This window comes from Oncorhynchus mykiss, chromosome 17 (assembly GCF_013265735.2).
Source record: "Oncorhynchus mykiss isolate Arlee chromosome 17, USDA_OmykA_1.1, whole genome shotgun sequence".
Lineage (NCBI taxonomy): Eukaryota > Metazoa > Chordata > Actinopteri > Salmoniformes > Salmonidae > Oncorhynchus > Oncorhynchus mykiss.
This window is the reverse complement of record NC_048581.1, coordinates 7,683,653-7,709,270: the sequence shown is the minus strand read 5'-3', so window position 1 is coordinate 7,709,270 and position 25,618 is coordinate 7,683,653. Positions and strand designations below refer to the sequence as shown.

Below are 25,618 nucleotides of genomic sequence, written 5' to 3'. Positions count from 1 at the left end.
AACAAGTCATTATGGTCTTCATCACAACAAGTCATTATGGTCTTCCTGTGTTCTTCATCACAACAAGTCATTATGGTCTTCATCACAACAAGTCATTATGGTCTTCATCACAACAAGTCATTATGGTCTTCATCACATCAAGTCATTATGGTCTTCATCACAACAAGTCATTATGGTCTTCATCACAACAAGTCATTATGGTCTTCATCACAACAAGTCATTATGGTCTTCATCACAACAAGTCATTATGGTCTTCATCACAACAAGTCATTATGGTCTTCATCACAACAAGTCATTATGGTCTTCATCACAACAAGTCATTATGGTCTTCATCACAACAAGTTATTATGGTCTTCATCACAACAAGTCATTATGGTCTTCATCACAACAAGTCATTATGGTCTTCCTGTGTTCTTCATCACAACAAGTCATTATGGTCTTCATCACAACAAGTCATTATGGTCTTCATCACAACAAGTCATTATGGTCTTCATCACAACAAGTCATTATGGTCTTCATCACATCAAGTCATTATGGTCTTCATCACAACAAGTCATTATGGTCTTCATTACAACAAGTCATTATGGTCTTCATCACAACAAGTCATTATGGTCTTCATCACAACAAGTCATTATGGTCTTCATCACAACAAGTCATTATGGTCTTCATCACAACAAGTCATTATGGTCTTCATCACAACAAGTCATTATGGTCTTCATCACAACAAGTCATTAAGGTCTTCCTGTGTTCTACATCACAACAAGTCATTATGGTCTTCATCACAACAAGTCATTATGGTCTTCATCACAACAAGTCATTATGGTCTTCAAGTGTTCTTCATCACAACAAGTCATTATGGTCTACATCACAACAAGTCATTATGGTCTACATCACAACAAGTCATTATGGTCTTCATGTGTTCTCCATCACAACAAGTCATTATGGTCTTCATCACAACAAGTCATTATGGTCTTCCTGTGTTCTCCATCACAACAAGTCATTATGGTCTTCATGTGTTCTCCATCACAACAAGTCATTATGGTCTTCATGTGTTCTCCATCACAACAAGTCATTATGGTCTTCATGTGTTCTCCATCACAACAAGTCATTATGGTCTTCATCACAACAAGTCATTATGGTCTTCATCACAACAAGTCATTATGGTCTTCCTCACAACAAGTCATTATGGTCTTCATCACAACAAGTCATTATGGTCTTCATCACAACAAGTCATTATGGTCTTCATCACAACAAGTCATTATGGTCTTCCTGTGTTCTACATCACAACAAGTCATTATGGTCTTCATCACAACAAGTCATTATGGTCTTCATGTGTTCTACATCACAACAAGTCATTATGGTCTTCATGTGTTCTCCATCACAACAAGTCATTATGGTCTTCCTGTGTTCTCCATCACAACAAGTCATTATGGTCTTCATCACAACAAGTCATTATGGTCTTCATCACAACAAGTCATTATGGTCTTCATCACAACAAGTCATTATGGTCTTCCTCACAACAAGTCATTATGGTCTTCATCACAACAAGTCATTATGGTCTTCATCACAACAAGTCATTATGGTCTTCATCACAACAAGTCATTATGGTCTTCCTGTGTTCTACATCACAACAAGTCATTATGGTCTTCATCACAACAAGTCATTATGGTCTTCCTGTGTTCTCCATCACAACAAGTCATTATGGTCTTCATCACAACAAGTCATTATGGTCTTCATCACAACAAGTCATTGTGGTCTTCCTGTGTTCTTCATCACAACAAGTCATTATGGTCTTCATCACAACAAGTCATTATGGTCTTCCTGTGTTCTCCATCACAACATGACTATTCTGTAAGGTGTGTGATATATTCTACAGTCTGTCACCTGTGGGGGTCAAAGGAGGCTTGTGACGACTCATAATGAATGATTATGAAAAGGTCATTTTAATTACCAGACACTCAGCAACAACCCCAGGACACTGACCCTTCATTAACCACACAGGGGAACGGGGACGTTTGGGACAGAACAAATACCTTATCAATGTAGAGGCTTTTTACCAACATGGAAAGTGTTCTGGGGTGATGTTTGGTTAATTAGTTGTCCACAGTAAATGTGTTGGAAATGCGTTCTCTCTGTGTTCCACATGAGTTATTGGGCCCCTAAGTCATTCATGTTCCCTGGTATTATTCTACATGGAAATCCCTGCTGACACTGTTAAAGGAGTCTGGCAGGACTAGAATGAATTAGACAATCCCTGCTGTCACTTCTACCTGTTAAAGGAGTCTGGCAGGACTAGAATGAATTAGACAATCCCTGCTGTCACTTCTACCTGTTAAAGGAGTCTGGCAGGACTAGAATGAATTAGACAATCCCTGCTGTCACTTCTACCTGTAAAAGGAGTCTGGCAGGACTAGAATGAATTAGACAATCCCTGCTGTCACTTCTACCTTTTAAAGGAGTCTGGCAGGACTAGAATGAATTAGACAATCCCTGCTGTCACTTCTACCTGTTAAAGGAGTCTGGCAGAACTAGAATGAATTAGATTGAATTATTATGAAGACAGCTGTTTAATTACCAGACACACAACATCCCCCAGGACATTGGCTATATCACGACCTTCCATTAGGGAGGAGAGAGGAGGGAGGAGAGGGAGGGAGGGAGGGAGGGAGGAAGTAGAGAGGAGAGGAGAGGAGAGGAGAGGAGAGGAGAGGAGAGGAGAGGAGAGGAGAGGAGAGGAGAGGAGAGGAGAGGAGAGGGAGGGAGGGAGGGAGGGAGGGAGACGGAGAGTGAGGGAGGAGAGAGGAAAGGAGAGGGAGGGAGGGAGGGAGGGAGGAGAGAAGAGAGGGAGAGAGGAGAGGGAGGGAATCATAAGACCTAGGCACTATATAAACCTTTTAAATGTTGAATAGAATCTGAAAGACAAGCAACTTGTTAAACTGTTTCCTCTGGTCTGGTGTCATATCTCAATGCTCAACTCTCTCCATTGTTGTGTACGTTGCAGTGACAGGATCTCAATAGACTGGGGAATCTTTTCTCTAACAAAGTTTTTTGGAAAAACTTAAGTGAGAAGTTTAGGTAAAGATAGTTTAATGGTGGGCTTATCTGTGTGCTATTGGAATCTTGGATAAAACAAACTTCCCTCAAGACAAAACGCTATGGAAAAGGGTCTCTCTAAATGTCTTCTCTATCTGTCTTCTCTGTCTCTGTCTTCTCTGTCTCTGTCTTCTCTGTCTTCTCTGACTCTCTGTCATCTCTGTCTTCTATGTCTCTGTCTTCTATGTCTCTCGCTCTGTCTTCTCTGTCTCCTCTGTCTTCTCTGTCTCTGTCTCTGTCTTCTCTGTCTCTGTCTTCTCTATCTGTCTTCTCTTTCTCTGTCTTCTCTATCTGTCTTCTCCATCTTCTCTGTCTCTCTCTCTGTCTTCTCTGTCTCTGTCTTCTCTGTCTCTCTCTCTGTCTTCTCTGTCTCTGTCTCTGTCTTCTCTATTTGTCTTCTCTGTCTCTGTCTTCTCTATCTGTCTTCTCCGTCTTCTCTGCCCCCCCCTCTGTCTTCTCTGTCTCTGTCTCTGCCTTCTCTATCTGTCTTCTCCGTCTTCTCTGTCTCTCTCTCTGTCTTCTATGACTCTGTCTTCTCTGTCTCTGTCTTATCTGTCTCCGTCTTCTCTGTCTTATCTGTCTCCGTCTTCTCTGTTTTCTCTGTCTCTGTCTTCTCTGTCTCTCTCTCTGTCTTCTCTGTCTTCTCAATTTGTCTTCTCTGTCTCTATCTGTCTTCTCCGTCTTCTCTGTCTCTGTCTCTGTCTTCTATGTCTCTGTCTTCTCTATCTGTCTTCTTCGTCTCTCTCTCTATCTTCTCTGTCTCTGTCTCTGTCTTCTCTATCTGTCTTCTCTGTCTCTATTTTCTCTGTCTCTGTCTTCTCTGTCTCTGTCTTCTCTGTCTCTGTCTTCTCTGACTTATCCTTCTCCATCTGTCTTCTCCGTCTTCTCTGTCTCTGTCTTCTCTGTCTTCTCTGTTGCTGTCTTCTCTATCTGTCTTCTCTGTCTTCTTTGTCTCTGTCTTCTCCGTCTTCTCTGTCTTCTCCGTCTTCTCTGTCTCTGTCTCTGTCTCTGTCTTCTCTGTCTTCTCTCCTCTCTGTCTTCCCTAGTTCTCTCCTCTGTCTTCCCTGGTTCTCTCCTCTCTGTCTTCCCTGGTTCTCTCCTCTCTGTCTTCCCTGGTTCTCTCTTCTCTGGTTCTCCTCCTTCCTCAATCTAAACCTGAAATATATATTTGTATAGACAGATCTGAAACATCGACAATATCCACGCACACAACACCACACACACCACACACACACACACACACACACACACACACACACACACACACACACACACACCACACACACCACACACACCACACACACACACACACACACACACACACACACACACACACACACACACACACAATAAAGGATTTTAGAAGTGTATCATGAAACAGGAAGTGTGTCACATGTCACATCAGGACAGAACTCTCTGTGTCATGGTTGTCGTTGTCAAGAGAACTCTAATGGTTGTCATGGTGATGCAGTGATGCCTTCTTAAGATCCCTCCAGGGAATCTCTGAGACGGACTACAGCTGTGATACGATGGTTGGGATGTGATTGAAAGAGAATCTCTGAGACGGACTACAGCTGTGTTTGGTTGGGATGTGATTGAAAGAGAGAGAGAAAGAAATTTGAGTTATGTGTCATTGTGCTGTCAATTAGAACTTGAGTTGTGCCACTGTGATGTCGTTAGAATGGGATTCAGAGAGAGAGGAGACAGACAGACAGACAGACAGACAGACAGACAGACAGACAGACAGACAGACAGACAGAGAGACACAGACAGAGAGACACAGACAGAGAGACACAGACAGAGAAACACAGACAGAGAGACACAGACAGAGACACAGACAGAGAGACACAGACAGAGAGACAGACAGAGAGACACAGACAGAGAGACACAGACAAAGAGACACAGCCAGAGAGACACAGACAAAGAGACACAGACAGAGAGACACAGTCAGAGAGACACAGACAGAGAGACACAGACAGAGAGACACAGACAGAGAGACACAGACAGAGAGACACAGTCAGAGAGACACACACAGAGAGACACAGACAGAGAGACACAGACAGAGAGACACAGACAGAGAGACACAGACAGAGAGACACAGACAGAGAGACACAGACAAAGAGACACAGACAGAGAGACACAGACAGAGAGACACAGACAGAGAGACACAGACAAAGAGACACAGACAGAGAGACAGACAGACAGAGAGACACAGACAGAGAGACACAGACAGAGAGACACAGACAGAGAGACACAGACAGAGAGACACAGACAGTGAGACACAGACAGAGAGACACAGACAGAGAGACACAGACAGACAAAAGCAACTCAGAAGATTCCTTGATGGTAAAGAAGAAGAAGCTGCCTTTGGGAAGATGGCAGCCTGACTTTCAAAACCTGACACACACACACACACACACACACACACGCACACGCACACGCACACACACACACACACACATAGACATTTACACACACACACACACACACACACACACACACACACATACATTTACACACACACATGCAGACAAGGCTTGTCCTTCTCAAGGATAAACACCCACCAACCATCTCTCCAACACCTGTCTCAGACAACACACACACACATACACACACACACACACACACACACAGTACTCAGTAGCATTAACTTGGCCGGTACAGTATTCAGTGGCATTAACTAGACTGGTACAGTACTCAGTAGCATCACCTGGACTGGTACAGTACTCAGTAGCATTACCTGGGCTGGTACAGTACTCAGTACTCAGTAGCATCAACTTGGCTGGTACAGTACTCAGTAGCATTAATTTGGCTGGTACAGTACTCAGTAGCATTAACTAGACTGGTACAGTACTCAGTATCATTAACTGGGCTGGTACAGTACTCAGTACTCAGTAGCATTAACTAGACTGGTACAGTACTCAGTAGCATCTCCTGGACTGGTACAGTACTCAGTAGCATTAACTTGGCTGGTACAGTACTCAGTAGCATTAACTAGACTGGTACAGTACTCAGTATCATTAACTGGGCTGGTACAGTACTCAGTAGCATTACCTGGGCTGGTACAGTACTCAGTACTCAGTAGCATTAACTTGGCTGGTACAGTACTTAGTAGCATTAACTAGACTGGTACAGGACTCAGTAGCATTAACTAGACTGGTACAGTACTCAGTATCATTAACTGGGCTGGTACAGTACTCAGTAGCATTAACTAGACTGTTACAGTACTCAGTAGCATTAACTAGACTGGTACAGTACTCAGTAGCATTAACTAGACTGGTACAGTACTCAGTACTCAGTATCATTACCTTGACTGGTACAGTACTCAGTAGCATTACCTTGGCTGGTACAGTACTCAGTAGCATTAACTAGACTGGTACAGTACTCAGTAGCATTACCTTGGCTGGTACAGTACTCAGTAGCATTACCTTGGCTGGTACAGTACTCAGTAGCATTACCTTGGCTGGTACAGTACTCAGTAGCATTACCTTGGCTGGTACAGTACTTAGTATCATTAACTAGACTGGAACAGTACTCAGTAGCATTACCTTGGCTGGAACAGTACTCAGTATCATTAACTAGACTGGTACAGTACTCAGTAGCATTACCTTGGCTGGAACAGTACTCAGTATCATTAACTAGACTGGTACAGTACTCAGTAGCATTACCTTGGCTGGTACAGTACTCAGTAGCATTACCTTGGCTGGTACAGTACTCAGTAGCATTACCTTGGCTGGAACAGTACTCAGTAGCATTACCTTGGCTGGAACAGTACTCAGTAGCATTACCTTGGCTGGAACAGTACTCAGTATCATTAACTAGACTGGTACAGTACTCAGTAGCATTAACTAGACTGGTACAGTACTCAGTAGCATTACCTTGGCTGGTACAGTACTCAGTAGCATTACCTTGGCTGGAACAGTACTCAGTATCATTAACTAGACTGGTACAGTACTCAGTATCATTAACTAGACTGGTACAGTACTCAGTAGCATTACCTTGGCTGGTACAGTACTCAGTAGCATTAACTAGACTGGTACAGTACTCAGTAGCATTACCTTGGCTGGTACAGTACTCAGTAGCATTAACTAGACTGGTACAGTACTCAGTATCATTAACTAGACTGGTACAGTACTCAGTAGCATTAACTAGACTGGTACAGTACTCAGTATCATTAACTAGACTGGTACAGTACTCAGTAGCATTAACTAGACTGGTACAGTACTCAGTAGCATTACCTTGGCTGGTACAGTACTCAGTAGCATTAACTAGACTGGTACAGTACTCAGTATCATTAACTAGACTGGTACAGTACTCAGTAGCATTAACTAGACTGGTACAGTACTCAGTATCATTAACTAGACTGGTACAGTACTCAGTAGCATTACCTTGGCTGGTACAGTACTCAGTATCATTAACTAGACTGGTACAGTACTCAGTAGCATCAGTAACATTCATTGGCAGTGCTGTCTGTGCTCTAATAGATTCTAATGCTTTAGTGTGGCCTGCTGGAAAGGCTTTAGATACAGTGTGTGTGTGTGTGTGTGTGTGTGTGTGTGTGTGTGTGTGTGTGTGTGTGTGTGTGTGTGTGTGTGTGTGTGTGTGTGTGTGTGTGTGTGTGTGTGTGTGTGTGTGTGTGTGTGTGTGTGTGTTTAATAGCTGTGAATAGCTCAGGGAAATTAAAGGATTATATGAGGAGAAGAGACTCATTCAGCCACGATCCGCACACACACACACACACACACACACACACACACACACACACACACACACACACACACACACACACACACACACGAACGCACACACACAGAGAGAGAGACATAGAAACAGAAACAAATACGCACACACTGTTAAGTCATAGTGGTTGTATAGTCTGGCACTCAGTGTTGAGAGATGAACTAACACAGTCAACAGTCAGTCAGTGTTGAGAGATGAACTGACAGTCAACAGACAGTCAGTGTTGAGAAATGAACTGACAGTCAACAGACAGTCAGTGTTGAGAGTTTGCAGACCGAGTCAACACACAGTCAGTGTTGAGAGATGAACTGACAGTCAACAGTTAGTCAGTGTTGAGAGATTAACTGAGAGATGAACTGACAGTCAACAGACAGTCAGTGTTGAGAGATGAACTGACAGTCAACATACAGTCAGTGTTGAGAGATGAACTAACACAGTCAACAGACAGTCAGTGTTGAGAGTTAACAGACCGAGTCAACAGACAGTCAGTGTTGAGAGATGAACTGACAGTCAACAGAGTGTCAGTGTTGAGAGATGAACTAACACAGTCAACAGACAGTCAGTGTTGAGAGTTAACAGACCGAGTCAACAGACAGTCAGTGTTGAGAGATGAACTAATACAGTCAACAGACAGTCAGTGTTGAGAGTTAACAGACCGAGTCAACAGACAGTCAGTGTTGAGAGATGAACTGACAGTCAACAGACAGTCAGTGTTGAGAGATGAACTAACACAGTCAACAGACAGTCAGTGTTGAGAGATGAACTAACACAGTCAACAGACAGTCAGTGTTGAGAGATGAACTAACACAGTCAACAAACAGTCAGTGTTGAGAGATGAACTGACAGTCAACAGACAGTCAGTGTTGAGAGATGAACTGACAGTCAACAGACAGTCAGTGTTGAGAGTTAACAGACCGAGTCAACAGACAGTCAGTGTTGAGAGTTAACAGACCGAGTCAACAGACAGTCAGTGTTGAGAGTTAACAGACCGAGTCAACAGACAGTCAGTGTTGAGAGTTAACAGACCGAGTCAACAGACAGTCAGTGTTGAGAGATAACTGAGAGATGAAAACAGCCAGTAGTTACAGAACTCATCAGATACAGAACTGAAGACACCAAACAGCTGCATGAATCTGTTGCATGTCTGTCCACAGCTGTGAAACGGTGGCCTAACGTCCTTTCATTCAGATGTCCCTCTTCTGAGATGAAACGGAGGCCTAACCCCCTTGTGAGATGAAACGGAGGCCTAACCCTCTTCTGAGATGAAACGGAGGCCTAACCCTCTTCTGAGAGAAAACGGAGGCCTGACCCCCTTCTGAGATGAAACGGCCTGACCCTATTCTGAGATGAAACGGAGGCCTGACCCGCCTTCTGAGATGAAACGGCCTGACCCTATTCTGAGATGAAACGGAGGCCTGACCCTATTCTGAGAGAAAACGAGAGAGAAGCTCCTCAGAGGGATCGTCCCAGAGAGCATGGGAACACAGGGCCTTTCATGTCAAACAGTGTCCCAGATGACACCTTATTCACTATACTTTATAGGGAACGGGAAGCCATTCAGGACAATCTCCCTCCAAGCTTTCCAGAAAAGAGGACAGAAGGACAGGCGGAAGAACAAACAAACACACAATGGACACTTCTACTCCTAGAGTCAGTCAGTCAGTCAGTCAGCTAGCCAGGCTACGTATGATCCATTATGACATCACAGAGAATCAACAACCTGTTTGTGACATCATAGCTCTAGAACTAGCCCAGCAGAATGTCAACAGTCAATGAGTGATTGTGACATCATAGCTCTAGAACTAGCCCAGTAGAATGTCAACAGTCAATGAGTGATTGTGACATCATAGCTCTAGAACTAGCCCAGTAGAATGTCAACAGTCAATGAGTGATTGTGACATCATGGCTCTAGAACTAGCCCAGTAGAATGTCAACAGTCAATTAGTGATTGTGACATTATAGCTCTAGAACTAGCCTAGTAGAATGTCAACAGTCAATGAGTGATTGTGACATCGTGACTCTGAGGAACTTCAGCCGTATGATGTGATAGTGAGGTCACGGGTGGACATCTGGAACGAAACCGTAGACCAGAGGCTGTGTGTGGTGGTGCGATCATCCACATCCACAAATAGAGACAGTAAAATACCCTTCTGTTCTGTTGTGTTCACACACTCCTGTCATGTACAGAACGGTATCCTTCTGTTCTGTTGTGTTCACTCCTGTCGTCTAGACAGCTGTACCCTTATTTGGATGTGTTGGATATGTTAAGGCTTTTGGGAAACAGATCTAATGACGACTAAACTATAAAGAGAGTGATCAGAGAGGAGGGATAAGATGACGTGATCAAAGAGAACGGAGTGAGAAGGAGAGACAGCCAAGGTCTAGAGATCTGGCTGCTGGATATTATTATACAATCACAGAAAAATGGTCTCTCTCTCTCCACTGATTATCACCTTAGTGAGGTTCGGATGTTCAGGAGGAAACGGAGCTCCCTCATCAATCAATCAACACACACACACACACACACACACACACACACACACACACACACACACACACACACACACACACACACACACACACACACACACACACACACACACACACACACACACACACACACACCTCTGGACAGAAGCTACTGCTGAGTGTCTTTCTCTCTCATCCATCCACCACTTCACCTAAACCTCCACCTCTCCATCCACCACTTCACCTAACCCTCCACCTCTCTATCACTTGACATGTGAGTAATGTAGCAGACACTGTTACCCAGAGGGACTTGTACGTTCTTGTTCTGGTCCCTCGTGGGAATCAAACCAACAACCCTGGTGTTGCTCCCTGCTCTACCAACTGAGCCCCACGGGACATCTTTCTCCCTCTGTCTCTCCCTCCTTCTGTCTCTCCTTCGATCTACCTCCCTCTTTCTCTCTCTCCGTCCCTCTTTCTCTCTCTCCCTCGAACTCACTCCCTCTGTCTCCTTCTGTCTCTCTCCATCTCTTTCTCTCTCTGTCTCCTTCTGTCTCTCTCCATCTCTTTCTCCCTCTGTCTCTCCATCTCTTTCTCCCTCTCTCTCTCCATCTCTTTCTCCATCTCTCTCTCCATCTTTCTCTCTCTGTCTCTCTCTGTCTCTCTCCATCTCTTTCTCCCTCTGTCTCTCTCTGTCTCTCTCCATCTCTTTCTCCCTCTGTCTCTCCATCTCTTTCTCCCTCTCTCTCTCCATCTCTTTCTCCCTCTGTCTCTCTCTGTCTCTCTACATCTCTTTCTCCCTCTGTCTCTCTCTGTCTCTCTCCATATCTTTCTCCCTCTGTCTCCCTCTGTCTCTCTCCATCTCTTTCTCCCTCTGTCTCTCTCTGTCTCTCTCCACCTCTTTCTCCCTCTGTCTCTCTCCACCTCTTTCTCCCTCTGTCTCTCTCCACCTCATTCTCCCTCTGTCTCTCTCCATCTCTTTCTCCCTCTGTCTCTCTCCACCTCTTTCTCTCTCCACCTCTTTCTCCCTCTGTCTCTCTCCACCTCTTCCTCCCTCTGTCTCTCTCTCTCTATATATCTCCATCCCTATTTTTGTCCATCTGACAGGGGACATTTAGGATGTACAGGCTGGCTCTCTATTGCAAAATAACAGAATTCACAGAGGGGGACCCTCCCTTCTCTCACCCGCTGTATGTCTGTCTCTCTATCACGATCTGTCTCTCCTCCTCCCAGCTCCAGGGAGTGAAGTACAGGCAGCTGGCATACAAAGTAGCTGACTCAATGTACTCACACCACTACGAGAGTGAGAGAGAGAGAGAGAGAGAGAGAGAGAGAGAGAGAGAGAGAGAGAGAGAGTGAGAGAGAGAGAGAGAGAGAGAGAGAGAGAGAGAGAGAGAGCCAGAGAGAGCCAGAGAGAGAGGGAGAGAGAGACAGAGCCAGAGAGAGAGAGGAGAAAGGGAAAGAGAGAAAGAGGGGAGAACGTGAAAGAGGGAGAGGTGGGAAGGGGGAAGGAGGATAAGAGACACAGAGAGAGAGACACAGAGAGAGAGAGACAGAGATACAGAGAGGAGACAGAGAGAGAGAGACAGAGACACACAGAGAGAGAGACACACACAGAGAGAGAGAGAGAGAGAGACACAGAGAGAGACAGAAAGAGACACAGAGACACAGAGAGAGACACAGAGAGACAGAGAGAGACACAGAGAGAGAGACAGAGAGAGACAGAGAGAGAGACATAGAGAGATAGAGACACAGAGAGATAGATACAGATATAGATACATAGGGGGAGAGAGAGAGAGACACAGAAAGACCCTAACCCTAACTTTGGTGCTAGGGCACCAAGGCCCTCTGCTAGGGCACCAAGGCACTCTGCTAGGGCACCAATGCCTTCTGCTAGGGCACCAAGGCCCTCTGCTAGGGCACCAAGGCCTTCTGCTATGGAACCAAGGCCCTCTGCTAGGGCACCAAGGCCCTCTGCTAGGGCACCAAGGCCCTCTGCTAGGGCACCAAGGCCCTCTGCTAGGGCACCAAGGCCTTCTGCTAGGGCACCAAGGCCCTCTGCTAGGGCACCAAGGCCCTCTGCTAGGGCACCAAGGCCCTAGCAGAGCCTTGGTGCTAGGGCACCAAGGCACCAAGGTAGCCTATTGGCTACAGCCTGTCATGTCAATGTGAAGGTGATAGCCTATTGGCTACATCCTGTCATGTCAAAGTGAAGGTGATAGCCTATTGGCTACAGCCTGTCATGTCAAAGTGAAGGTGATAGCCTATTGGCTACATCCTGTCATGTCAAAGTGAAGGTGATAGCCTATTGGTTACAGCCTGTCATGTCAAAGTGGTGAAGGTGATAGCCTATTGGTTACAGCCTGTCATGTCAAAGTGAAGGTGATAGCCTATTGGTTACAGCCTGTCATGTCAAAGTGGTGAAGGTGATAGCCTATTGGCTACAGCCTGTCATGTCAAAGTGAAGGTGATAGCTTATTGGCTACAGCCTGTCATGTCAAAGTGAAGGTGATAGCCTATTGGTTACAGCCTGTCATGTCAAAGTGGTGAAGGTGATAGCCTATTGGCTACAGCCTGTCATGTCAAAGTGAAGGTGATAGCCTATTGGTTACAGCCTGTCATGTCAAAGTGGTGAAGGTGATAGCCTATTGGCTACAGCCTGTCATGTCAAAGTGAAGGTGATAGCCTATTGGTTACAGCCTGTCATGTCAAAGTGGTGAAGGTGATAGCCTATTGGCTACAGCCTGTCATGTCAAAGTGAAGGTGATAGCCTATTGGCTACAGCCTGTCATGTCAATGTGAAGGTGATAGCTTATTGGCTACAGCCTGTCATGTCAAAGTGAAGGTGATAGCTTATTGGCTACAGCCTGTCATGTCAAAGTGAAGGTGATAGCCTATTGGTTACAGCCTGTCATGTCAAAGTGGTGAAGGTGATAGCCTATTGGCTACAGCCTGTCATGTCAAAGTGAAGGTGATAGCCTATTGGTTACAGCCTGTCATGTCAAAGTGGTGAAGGTGATAGCCTATTGGCTACAGCCTGTCATGTCAAAGTGAAGGTGATAGCCTATTGGTTACAGCCTGTCATGTCAAAGTGGTGAAGGTGATAGCCTATTGGCTACAGCCTGTCATGTCAAAGTGAAGGTGATAGCCTATTGGCTACAGCCTGTCATGTCAATGTGAAGGTGATAGCTTATTGGCTACAGCCTGTCATGTCAAAGTGAAGGTGATAGCCTATTGGTTACAGCCTGTCATGTCAAAGTGGTGAAGGTGATAGCCTATTGGCTACAGCCTGTCATGTCAAAGTGGTGAAGGTGATAGTCTATTGGCTACAGCCTGTCATGTCAAAGTGGTGAAGGTGATAGCCTATTGGCTACAGCCTGTCATGTCCAGACGATGATGACATGAGGGAGGCGCCTGAAAACGGAGCCAAACTTTAATGAGACTTTTAATTACATGAAGTACCGGTCCAAAGTTTGGCCACATCTACTCATTCAAGAGGGTTTTCTTTATTTGTTAATATGTTCTACATTGTAGAATAACAGTGAAAACATCACAACTGTGGAATAACACACATGGGATCATGTAGTAACCAGAAACAAAGTGTTCATGTCCCGATCGTCGTCAGGAGCGGACCAAGATGCAGCGTGGGATGTTGTTCATGATGATTTTAATAATTAAAGAAAACACTGAACACCGAATACAAACTATACAAAAACAATAAACGCATAACGACCGTGAAGCTATAATGAGACCTGTGCTGAAACACAAGCAACTAACATAGACAATCAGCCAACAAACAAACAGTGAAACCCAGGCTACCTAAGTATGATTCTCAATCAGAGACAACGAATGACACCTGCCTCTGATTGAGAACCATACTAGGCCCGAAACATAGAAATCCCCAAATCATAGAAAAACAAACATAGACAACATAGACAAACATAGACCCCAACTCACGCCCTGACCACCCCAACTCACGCCCTGGCCATACTAAATAAATACAAAACAAAGGAAATAGAACGTCAGAACGTGACAATTAAATCGGTCAAAATATACTTGAGATTCTTCAAAGTAGCCACCCTTTGCATTGAAGACAGCTTTGCACACTCTTGGCATTCTCTCAACCAGCTTCACCTGGAATGCTTTTCCAACTGTCTTGACTTAGTTCCTACATATGCTGAGCACTTGTTGGCTGCTTTTCCTTCACTTTGCGGTCCTTCACTCTGCATATGGCCTTGGTTTCCTAGCAGATGGCCTTGGTGCCCTAGCAGAGGGCATTGGTGCCCTTGCATCTTGGTGCCCTAGCAGAGGGCCTTGGTGCCCTAGCAGAGGGCCTTGGTGCCCTGTCAGAGGGCCTTGGTGCCCTAGCAGAGGGCCTTGGTTCCCTGTCAGAGGGCCTTGGTTCCCTGTCAGAGGGCCTTGGTTCCCTGTCAGAAGGACTTGAGGGCCTTGGTTCCCTGGCAGGTGGGGCACCTCTTGAAAGCCAAATGGCTTCTACCCCCAAGCCATAGGACTGCTAAATAGTTAGTTAAATAGGTAACCAATAGCAACCAGGACAATCTGCACTGACCCTTTTTGTACTAACTTTTTTCCCACATCACATAGACTGCTGCTACTGTCTATCATCTATCCTGTTGCCTAGTTACCCCTACCTATATACACTGCTGCTACTGTCTATCATCTATCCTGTTGCCTAGTTACCCCTACCTATATACACTGCTGTTACTGTCTATTATCTATCCTGTTGCCTAGTTACCCCTACCTATATACACTGCTGCTACTGTCTATCATCTATCCTGTTGCCTAGTTACCCCTACCTATATACACTGCTGTTACTGTCTATCATCTATCCTGTTGCCTAGTTACCCCTACCTATATACACTGCTGCTACTGTCTATCATCTATCCTGTTGCCTAGTTACCCCTACCTATATACACTGCTGTTACTGTCTATTATCTATCCTGTTGCCTAGTTACCCCATTACCTCTTATCCCGGCACATCACATACACTGCTGTTACTGTCTATCATCTATCCTGTTGCCTAGTTACCCCTATTACCTCGTACCCCAGCACATCACATACACTGCTGCTACTGTCTATTATCTATCCTGTTGCCTAGTTACCCCTATTACCTCGTACCCCAGCACATCACATACACTGCTGCTACTGTCTATTATCTATCCTGTTGCCTAGTTACCCCTATTACCTCGTACCCCAGCACATCACATACACTGCTGCTACTGTCTATCATCTATCCTGTTGCCTAGTTACCCCATTACCTCGTATCCCGGCACATCACATACACTGCTGTTACTGTCTATTATCTATCCTGTTGCCTAGTTACCCCATTACCTTGTATCCCGGCACATCACATACACTGCTGCTACTGTCTATTATCTATCCTGTTGCCTAGTTACCCCTACCTATTCACACTGCTGCTACTGTCTATCATCTATCCTGTTGCCTAGTTACCCCATTACCTTGTATCCCGGCACATCACATACACTGCTGCTACTGTCTATCATCTATCCTGTTGCCTAGTTACCCCTACCTATTCACACTGCTGCTACTGTCTATCATCTATCCTGTTGCCTAGTTACCCCTACCTATTCACACTGCTGTTACTGTATATCATCTATCCTGTTGACTCATCACATACACTGCTGCTACTGTCTATTATCTATCCTGTTGCCTAGTTACCTACCTATATGTACATATCTACCCCTATTACCTCGGACCCCGGCACATCACATAGACTGCTGTTACTGTCTATCATCTATCCTGTTGACACATCACATAGACTGCTGTTACTGTCTATCATCTATCTTGTTGACACATCACATGCACTGCTGTTACTGTCTATCATCTATCCTGTTGACTCATCACATACTGCTACTGTCTATCATCTATCCTGTTGACTCATCACATAGACTGCTGCTACTGTCTATCATCTATCCTGTTGCCTAGTTACTTTATTTCTACCTATATGTACATAGTTACCCCATGACCTCGTACCCCAGCACATCACATACACTGCTGCTACTGTTTATCGTCTATCCTGTTGCCTAGTTACTTTATTTCTACCTATATGTACATAGTTACCCCATGACCTCGTACCCCAGCACATCACATACACTGCTGCTACTGTCTATCATCTATCCTGTTGCCTAGTTACCCCATTACCTTGTATCCCGGCACATCACATACACTGCTGCTACTGTCTATCATCTATCCTGTTGCCTAGTTACCCCTACCTATTCACACTGCTGCTACTGTCTATCATCTATCCTGTTGCCTAGTTACCCCTACCTATTCACACTGCTGTTACTGTATATCATCTATCCTGTTGACTCATCACATACACTGCTGCTACTGTCTATTATCTATCCTGTTGCCTAGTTACCTACCTATATGTACATATCTACCCCTATTACCTCGGACCCCGGCACATCACATAGACTGCTGTTACTGTCTATCATCTATCCTGTTGACTCATCACATAGACTGCTGCTACTGTCTATCATCTATCCTGTTGCCTAGTTACTTTATTTCTACCTATATGTACATAGTTACCCCATGACCTCGTACCCCAGCACATCACATAGTTACTGACTGTGTATTTATTCCTTGTGTTGTTATGTTTTTGTTGGGAAGGGCCAATCAGCCGTCAGTAAGCATGTTTTTGTTGGGAAGGGCCAATCAGCCGTCAGTAAGCATCCCACTGTTAGTCTACACCGATTGTTTACGAAGCATGTGACAAAAAAAATGTGATTTGATTTGGAGTCTTAGGACCATCAAGTAGGCTTGGGGTTGGCAGGATGTTGTGGACGGGGATGAGGGATGGGCCTGAGGGTGGAGGTTTCAATCCCAGTGCTAGGTACTAGGTTTCAATCCCAGTGCTAGGTACTAGGTTTCAATCCCAGTGCTAGGTACTAGGTCTCAATCCCAGTGCTAGGTACTAGGTCTCAATCCCAGTGCTAGGTACTAGGTTTCAATCCCAGTGCTAGGTACTAGGTTTCAATCCCAGTGCTAGGTACTAGGTTTCAATCCCAGTGCTAGGTACTAAGTTTCAATCCCAGTGCTAGGTACTAGGTTTCAATCCCAGTGCTAGGTACTAGGTCTCAATCCCAGTGCTAGGTACTAGGTTTCAATCCCAGTGCTAGGTACTAGAAAGACATCTTGTTGCTACTCTACACCCTCTCTGTTCAGCATTGCAGAGAGATAGAAAGACCTCTTGATGCTACTCTACACCCTCTCTGTTCAGCATTGCAGAGCGATAGAAAGACGTATTGATGCTACTCTACACCCTCTCTGTTCAGCATTGCAGAGAGATAGAAAGACATCTTGATGCTACTCTACACCCTCTCTGTTCAGCATTGCAGAGAGATAGAAAGACATCTTGTTGCTACTCTACACCCTCTCTGTTCAGCATTGCAGAGCGATAGAAAGACCTCTTGTTGCTACTCTACACCCTCTCTGTTCAGCATTGCAGAGAGATAGAAAGACATCTTGATGCTACTCTACACCCTCTCTGTTCAGCATTGCAGAGAGATAGAAAGACATCTTGTTGCTACTCTATACCCTCTCTGTTCAGCATTGCAGAGAGATAGAAACACATATTGTTGCTACTCTACACCCTCTCTGTTCAGCATTGCAGAGAGATAGAAAAACATCTTGTTGCTACTCTACACCCTCTCTGTTCAGCATTGCAGAGAGATAGAAAGACATCTTGATGCTACTCTACACCCTCTCTGTTCAGCATTGCAGAGAGATAGAAAGACATCTTGATGCTACTCTACACCCTCTCTGTTCAGCATTGCAGAGCGATAGAAAGACATCTTGATGCTACTCTACACCCTCTCTGTTCAGCATTGCAGAGAGATAGAAAGACATATTGTTGCTACTCTACACCCTCTCTGTTCAGCATTGCAGAGAGATAGAAAAACATCTTGTTGCTACTCTACACCCTCTCTGTTCAGCATTGCAGAGAGATAGAAAGACATCTTGATGCTACTCTACACCCTCTCTGTTCAGCATTGCAGAGAGATAGAAAGACATCTTGATGCTACTCTACACCCTCTCTGTTCAGCATTGCAGAGCGATAGAAAGACATCTTGATGCTACTCTACACCCTCTCTGTTCAGCATTGCAGAGAGATAGAAAGACATCTTGATGCTACTCTACACCCTCTCTGTTCAGCATTGCAGAGAGACAGAAAGAGAAAAACAGAGGGAGGGAGAGAGGACCACTTTTTCTCTTCTCTTCTCACTCTCCTCTCTCCCCTCATCTTGTTTATACAAGCAATACCTTCTTTAATACTACAAGCCAGTGCACAGCAATCACACACACACATTCACAAGCAATCTCGCAACGCCGCTAACTAACGGCCTGCAGGGAATACTCTCTTGTGAGGCTTTGGAGGCTTGAAACTCAGTGTGTTGCCTGCTGGAAAGGTTTTAGATACAGTGTGTGTGTGTGGAATCAATGTGATAATTACCTCTCAGAATGAGCATGAACCATATTGAACTGGAGAAAGGCTTGTAACACCAGTTAGTGTAATAACACCAGTTAGTGTAATAACACCAGTTAGTGTAATGACACCAGTTAGTGTAATGACACCAGTTAGTGTAATGACACCAGTTAGTGTAATAACACCAGTTAGTGTAATAACACCAGTTAGTGTAATAACACCAGTTAGTGTAATAACACCAGTTAGTTTAATAACACCAGTTAGTGTAATGTAACACCAGTTAGTGTAATAACACCAGTTAGTGTAATAACACCGGTTAGTGTAATAACACCAGTTAGTGTAATAACACCAGTTAGTGTAATGTAACACCGGTTACATGACATGCATCCCGTTCATTACTGGTGTAGAGATGTGGAGGCAGAGCAGGGCGTTCATTACTGGTGTAGAGATGTGGAGGCAGAGCAGGGCGTTCATTACTGGTGTAGAGATGTGGAGGCAGAGCAGGGCGTTCATTACTGGTGTAGAGATGTGGAGGCAGAGCAGGGCGTTCATAACTGGTGTAGAGATGTGGAGGCAGAGCAGGGCATTCATTACTGGTGTAGAGATGTGGAGGCAGAGCAGGGCATTCATTACTGGTGTAGAGATGTGGAGGCAGAGCAGGGCATTCATTACTGGTGTAGAGATGTGGAGGCAGAGCAGGGCGTTCATAACTGGTGTAGAGATGTGGAGGCAGAGCAGGGCGTTCATTACTGGTGTAGAGATGTGGAGGCAGAGCAGGGCGTTCATTACTGGTGTAGAGATGTGGAGGAGCAGGGCGTTCATTACTGGTGTAGAGATGTGGAGGCAGAGCAGGGCGTTCATTACTGGTGTAGAGATGTGGAGGCAGAGCAGGGCATTCATTACTGGTGTAGAGATGTGGAGGCAGAGCAGGGCATTTTGGTGCGCAGCCAATGTTAGAGTTACTCAGCGGAAAACCTCTGTTAGACCATGGACACATACACACACACACACACACACACACACACACACACACTCAGTTCGTAGACCATGGATACACACACACACACAAACACACACACACTCAGTAGATCATGGACACACACACACACACACAGTTAATAGACCATGGACACACACACACACACACACACACACACTCAGTTAGTAGACCATGGACACACACACACACAAACACACACACACACACACACTTAGTACACCATGGACACACACACTCAGTTAGTAGACCACGCCTCGTGGGACTCAATGCTAGTTACAACATCCGTTACCTCAGACTGTTGCTACAGCACAACCCTCTGGATTAACTGCCTGTATAACAACACATTAAAACACAGACACAGAGAGAGACACAAAACACACACAGAGAGAGACACAAACAGACACAGAGAGAGAGACACAAACACCCACACAGAGAGAGACACAAACACACACAGAGAGACACAAACACACACAGAGAGAGACACAAACACACAGAGAGAGAGACACAAACACACACAGAGAGAGACACAAACACACACAGAGAGAGACACAAACACACACAGAGAGAGACACAAACACACACAGAGAGAGACATAAACACACACAGAGAGAGACATAAACACACACAGAGAGAGACACAAACACACACAGAGAGAGACACAAACACACACAGAGAGAGACACAAACACACACAGAGAGAGACACAAACACACACAGAGAGAGACACAAACACAAACAGAGAGAGACACAAACACACACAGAGAGAGACACAAACACACACAGAGAGAGACACAAACACACACAGAGAGACACAAACACACACAGAGAGACACAAACACACAGAGAGAGAGACACAAACACACACAGAGAGAGACACAAACACACACAGAGAGAGACACAAACACACACAGAGAGAGACACAAACACCCACACAGAGAGAGACACAAACACCCACACAGAGAGAGACACAAACACACACAGAGAGAGACACAAACACACACAGAGAGACACAAACACACACAGAGAGAGACACAAACAAACACACAGAGAGAGACACAAACACACACACAGAGAGACACAAACACACACACACACAAAGAGAGACAAACAAACAAACACACACACCCTAGTGTCATTGAGCGGTGTGTGTGTGTGTGTGTTTGACCAGGGAGTTAGATGACATTGATATTGTCCAATCCGGCCCGCGGGTGTTTCTCATTCTGTGTTTTGGTCATGGAAACTGTAGAAAGGATAACAGACCGACATTTATACAGGTTCCTGACTGTGTAGAAATGATAACAGACCGACATTTATACAGGTTCCTGACTGTGTAGAAATGATAACAGACCTGCTCTCTAATAATCCTACAACCTCTCACAGTCTCACGTCAGAATTACATGTTCCTCCTGAATAAATCACAGAAATGTCAAGGAGCATCGCCAATTCCAAAAACGATAGACGGGGGACAATTTTCTGCACATTTTGAAGACAAGGAAATATAATCCATAATCCATCCGGACTTCGTCGAAGACCGAATGACGCCCCCCAGGGGGCGAAATGAGTTGGACACCCCTGCTTTAGGTGCATGTGCTGCCCAGGGGTGATGACTGTTAAAAACCTCATCACAGTTCCAACTGCCAAGTTATGATATTGTAGCATTATGATATTGTAGCATTATGATACTGTAGCATAATGATACTGTAGCATAATGATACTGTAGATAATGATACTGTAATATTATGATACTGTAGCATAATGATACTGTAGCATAATGATACTGTAGCATTATGATACTGTAGCATTATGATACTGTAGCATAATGATACTGTAGCATTATGATACTGTAGCATTATGATACTGTTGCATAATGATACTGTAGCATAATGATACTGTAGATAATGATACTGTAATATTATGATACTGTAGCATAATGATACTGTAGCATAATGATACTGTAGCATTATGATACTGTAGCATTATGATACTGTAGCATTATGATACTGTAGCTAATGATACTGTAGCATAATGATACTGTAGCATAATGATACTGTAGATAATGATACTGTAGCATTATGATACTGTAGATAATGATACTGTAGATAATGATACTGTAGCATTGATACTGTAGCATTATGATACTGTAGCATAATGTAGTATAATGATACTGTAGCATTATGATACTGTAGCATAATGTAGTATAATGATACTGTAGCATTATGATACTGTAGCATAATGTAGTATAATGATACTGTAGCATTATGATACTGTAGCATTATGATACTGTAGATAATGATACTGTAGCATTATGATACTGTAGCATTATGATACTGTAGCTTTATGATACTGTAGCATTATGATACTGTAGCATAATGTAGTATAATGATACTGTAGCATTATGATACTGTAGCATTATGATACTGTAGATAATGATACTGTAGCATTATGATACTGTAGCATTATGATACTGTAGCTTTATGATACTGTAGCATTATGATACTGTAGCATAATGATACTGTAGCAATATGATACTGTAGCATAATGATACTGTAGCATAATTATACTGTAGCATAATGATACTGTAGCATAATGATACTGTAGATTATGATACTGTAGCATTATGATACTGTAGCATTATGATACTGTAGATAATGATACTGTAGCATAATGATACTGTAGCATTATGATACTGTAGCATAATGATACTGTAGCATTATGATACTGTAGATAATGATACTGTAGATAATGATACTGTAGCATTGATACTGTAGCATTATGATACTGTAGCATAATGTAGTATAATGATACTGTAGCATTATGATACTGTAGCATTATGATACTGTAGATAATGATACTGTAGCATAATGATACTGTAGATAATGATACTATAGATAATGATACTGTAGCATTATGATACTGTACCATAATGATACTGTAGCATTATGATACTGTAGCATTATGATACTGTAGCATAATGATACTGTAGCATAATGATACTGTAGATAATGATACTGTAGATAATGATACTGTAGCATAATGATACTGTAGCATAATGATACTGTAGCATTATGATACTGTAGTATAATGATACTGTAGATAATGATACTGTAGATAATGATACTGTAGCATTATGATACTGTAGCATAATGTAGTATAATGATACTGTAGCATTATGATACTGTAGCATTATGATACTGTAGCATAATGATACTGTAGCATAATGATACTGTAGCATAATGATACTGTAGCATAATGATACTGTCCATTTAAAAAAAGTTTGTTTTTACAGACAGTCTTCAAGTCTTTTAACCCAAGAAAACTGGTGAAGTTCCATAGAAAAGGTAAACATTTACCACTTGAAAAGACGGTTCCCTTGACAAAGGAAAACATTCCCATGAATAAACAAACTGTAAAAAATAATGAACCGTTTTAAATCTATAGCATAGAAGGCGACCTTATGTGTGAGAGAGGCAGTAGGAGCTGTCCCAGGTTCTGGACTACTGCTGGATCAACATGTAGGCTAAGAGTCTGACCCCACCACAGTGCATGTGCATCCTGAGCCACTCAGGTGGAAAAAGGGTGCTGCATGGCCACATACAACATGCACCCCCTGGTCCACATTCTAAACATTCTCAACCATTATCACGTCATATAGGCACCCCCTGGTCCCCGGTCCACATTCTCAACCATTATCACATCATAAAGGCACCCCTTGGTCCCCGGGTCCACATTCTAAACATCCTCAACCATTATCACATCATATAGGCACCCCCTGGTCCCCGGGTCCACATTCTAAACATTCTCAACCATTATCACGTCATATAGGCACCCCCTGGTCCACGGGTCCACATTCTAAACATCCTCAACCATTATCACATCATATAGGCACCCCCTGGTCCCCGGGTCCACATTCTAAACATTCTCAACCATTATCACGTCATATAGGCACCCCCTGGTCCCCGGTCCACATTCTAAACATTCTCAACCATTATCACATCATATAGGCACCCCCTGGTCCCTGGTCCACATTCTAAACATTCTCAACCATTATCACATCATATAGGCACCCCACTGTCCCCGGTCCACATTCTAAACATTCTCAACAATTATCACATCATATAGGCACCCCACTGTCCCTGGTCCACATTCTAAACATTCTCAACAATTATCACATCATATAGGCACCCCACTGTCCCTGGTCCACATTCTAAACATTCTCAACCATTATCACATCATATAGGCACCCCACTGTCCCCGGTCCACATTCTAAACATTCTCAACCATTATCACATCATATAGGCACCCCACTGTCCCTGGTCCACATTCTAAACATTCTCAACCATTATCACATCATATAGGCACCCCCTGGTCCCCGGTCCACATTCTCAACCATTATCACGTCATATAGGCACCCCCTGGTCCCCGGTCCACATTCTCAACCATTATCACATCATAAAGGCACCCCACTGTCCCTGGTCCACATTCTAAACATTCTCAACCATTATCACATCATATAGGCACCCCACTGTCCCCCGGTCCACATTCTAAACATTCTCAACCATTATCACATCATATAGGCACCCCCCTGGTCCCCGGTCCACATTCTAAACCAGTATCACGTCATATAGGCACCACCTAGTCTAAATCAACATTCTAAACCAGACAACAACAACACGTCTGGAACGTCAGTCATTGAAATATGTGACAACTTCAAACCCCGTGTTTTATCAACTTTAGCCTTCTTTCATGCATCTTTCTTAGGTCACCAACTATAGTTTGGCTACATTAGCCAGTTCTGTGGTCTATACTTTCAGGATGGCCTAGTGAATGTCCTTTGAGCCCACGTGAAGCCAAGTGTAGCCATTAGCCTAAACCGTCATTATTCCATACGTTAAAACTGGCATTATCCCGCCTGTAGATAGAGGCAATAGGCTGACAATCTATCTAATTAATTGATCTCCATGTGTGCCATTTTTTTTAGCAGTTGGATCAATCAATTAATCTGATTAGCTATTTTATTGGATCTATCAATCAATGAAACCCGGACTGCCCTCTCAGACCGCAGCCTAAAGACACATTACCTACAGAATGCATAGGCTACAATCTATTGGCTACACGACGTATGAACAGAAAAACATGTAGCCAATCCTGTCCACAAATCCAATCCCTCACCAGCTCTGTACAGTAAAGCATCAACGGAGTTGCCTCAGTCAGGGGGAAAACATGCGCTTCCGTAAACATCAAAGCTGTGGTGAACTGCAGCAGCAAGCAATGACCTGCTTTGGTAGCCTACAGACAACCAAAGTTACCCATGCAGCGCCAACCCCCTCGCTATTGAAGACAAGACGGGTTAGAAGCAGAATAGACAACGAGTAGAATATAACAGCATGAATCCATGTTGTTAGTTACCTGGTGTGGAAAACGGCGAAACCGTTAGACATCTGACCGTACGGTTAGCGATTCATCTCAGATATCACCCAAAACCCCTTCTGCCGCTTCTGTGACACGCTCTTCCCTTCCCGTTCTATTTCCTCTCCTCTATATGTCTCTCTCTCTCTCTCTCTTTCAAGGAGGAGAGCAGCAGTAGCAGTTGCGGATCTCCACGGGAATATCCAGCATCACGTCTCAAGGCTGTGCAGTGTCAACCACGGCATCCGACAGACAGCAGCTGCGAGATGAGCTGTCGTTCCACCGACACTGTCTCGCGCATGCAGCGCTCTCTCTTCTCTACTCTTCCGTTCCGTTCTGTTCTCTGCCTCTCTGTCTTCTATCCGTATCTCACTGCGTCAGGCGCACTATGCTTGGCTTCTCTCTCTCGCTCTCTCTCTCTTTCTCTCGCTCTCTCTCACTCCC

General features: G+C 44.1%; 1 protein-coding gene across 1 annotated transcript in view; it reads right to left on the bottom strand.

Annotated features, from left to right (window-relative positions):
* The window catches only part of LOC110513544 (protein ELFN1), a 173,045-nt gene extending 147,476 nt beyond the window's left edge, over positions 1 to 25,569 (bottom strand). Inside the window, exon 1 of the mRNA XM_036948755.1 lies at positions 25,175 to 25,569. The gene's annotated coding sequence lies outside the window, so the exon portion shown is untranslated. The remainder of the gene's footprint in view (positions 1 to 25,174) is intronic.
* Between the last annotated feature and the right edge of the window lie 49 nt (positions 25,570 to 25,618).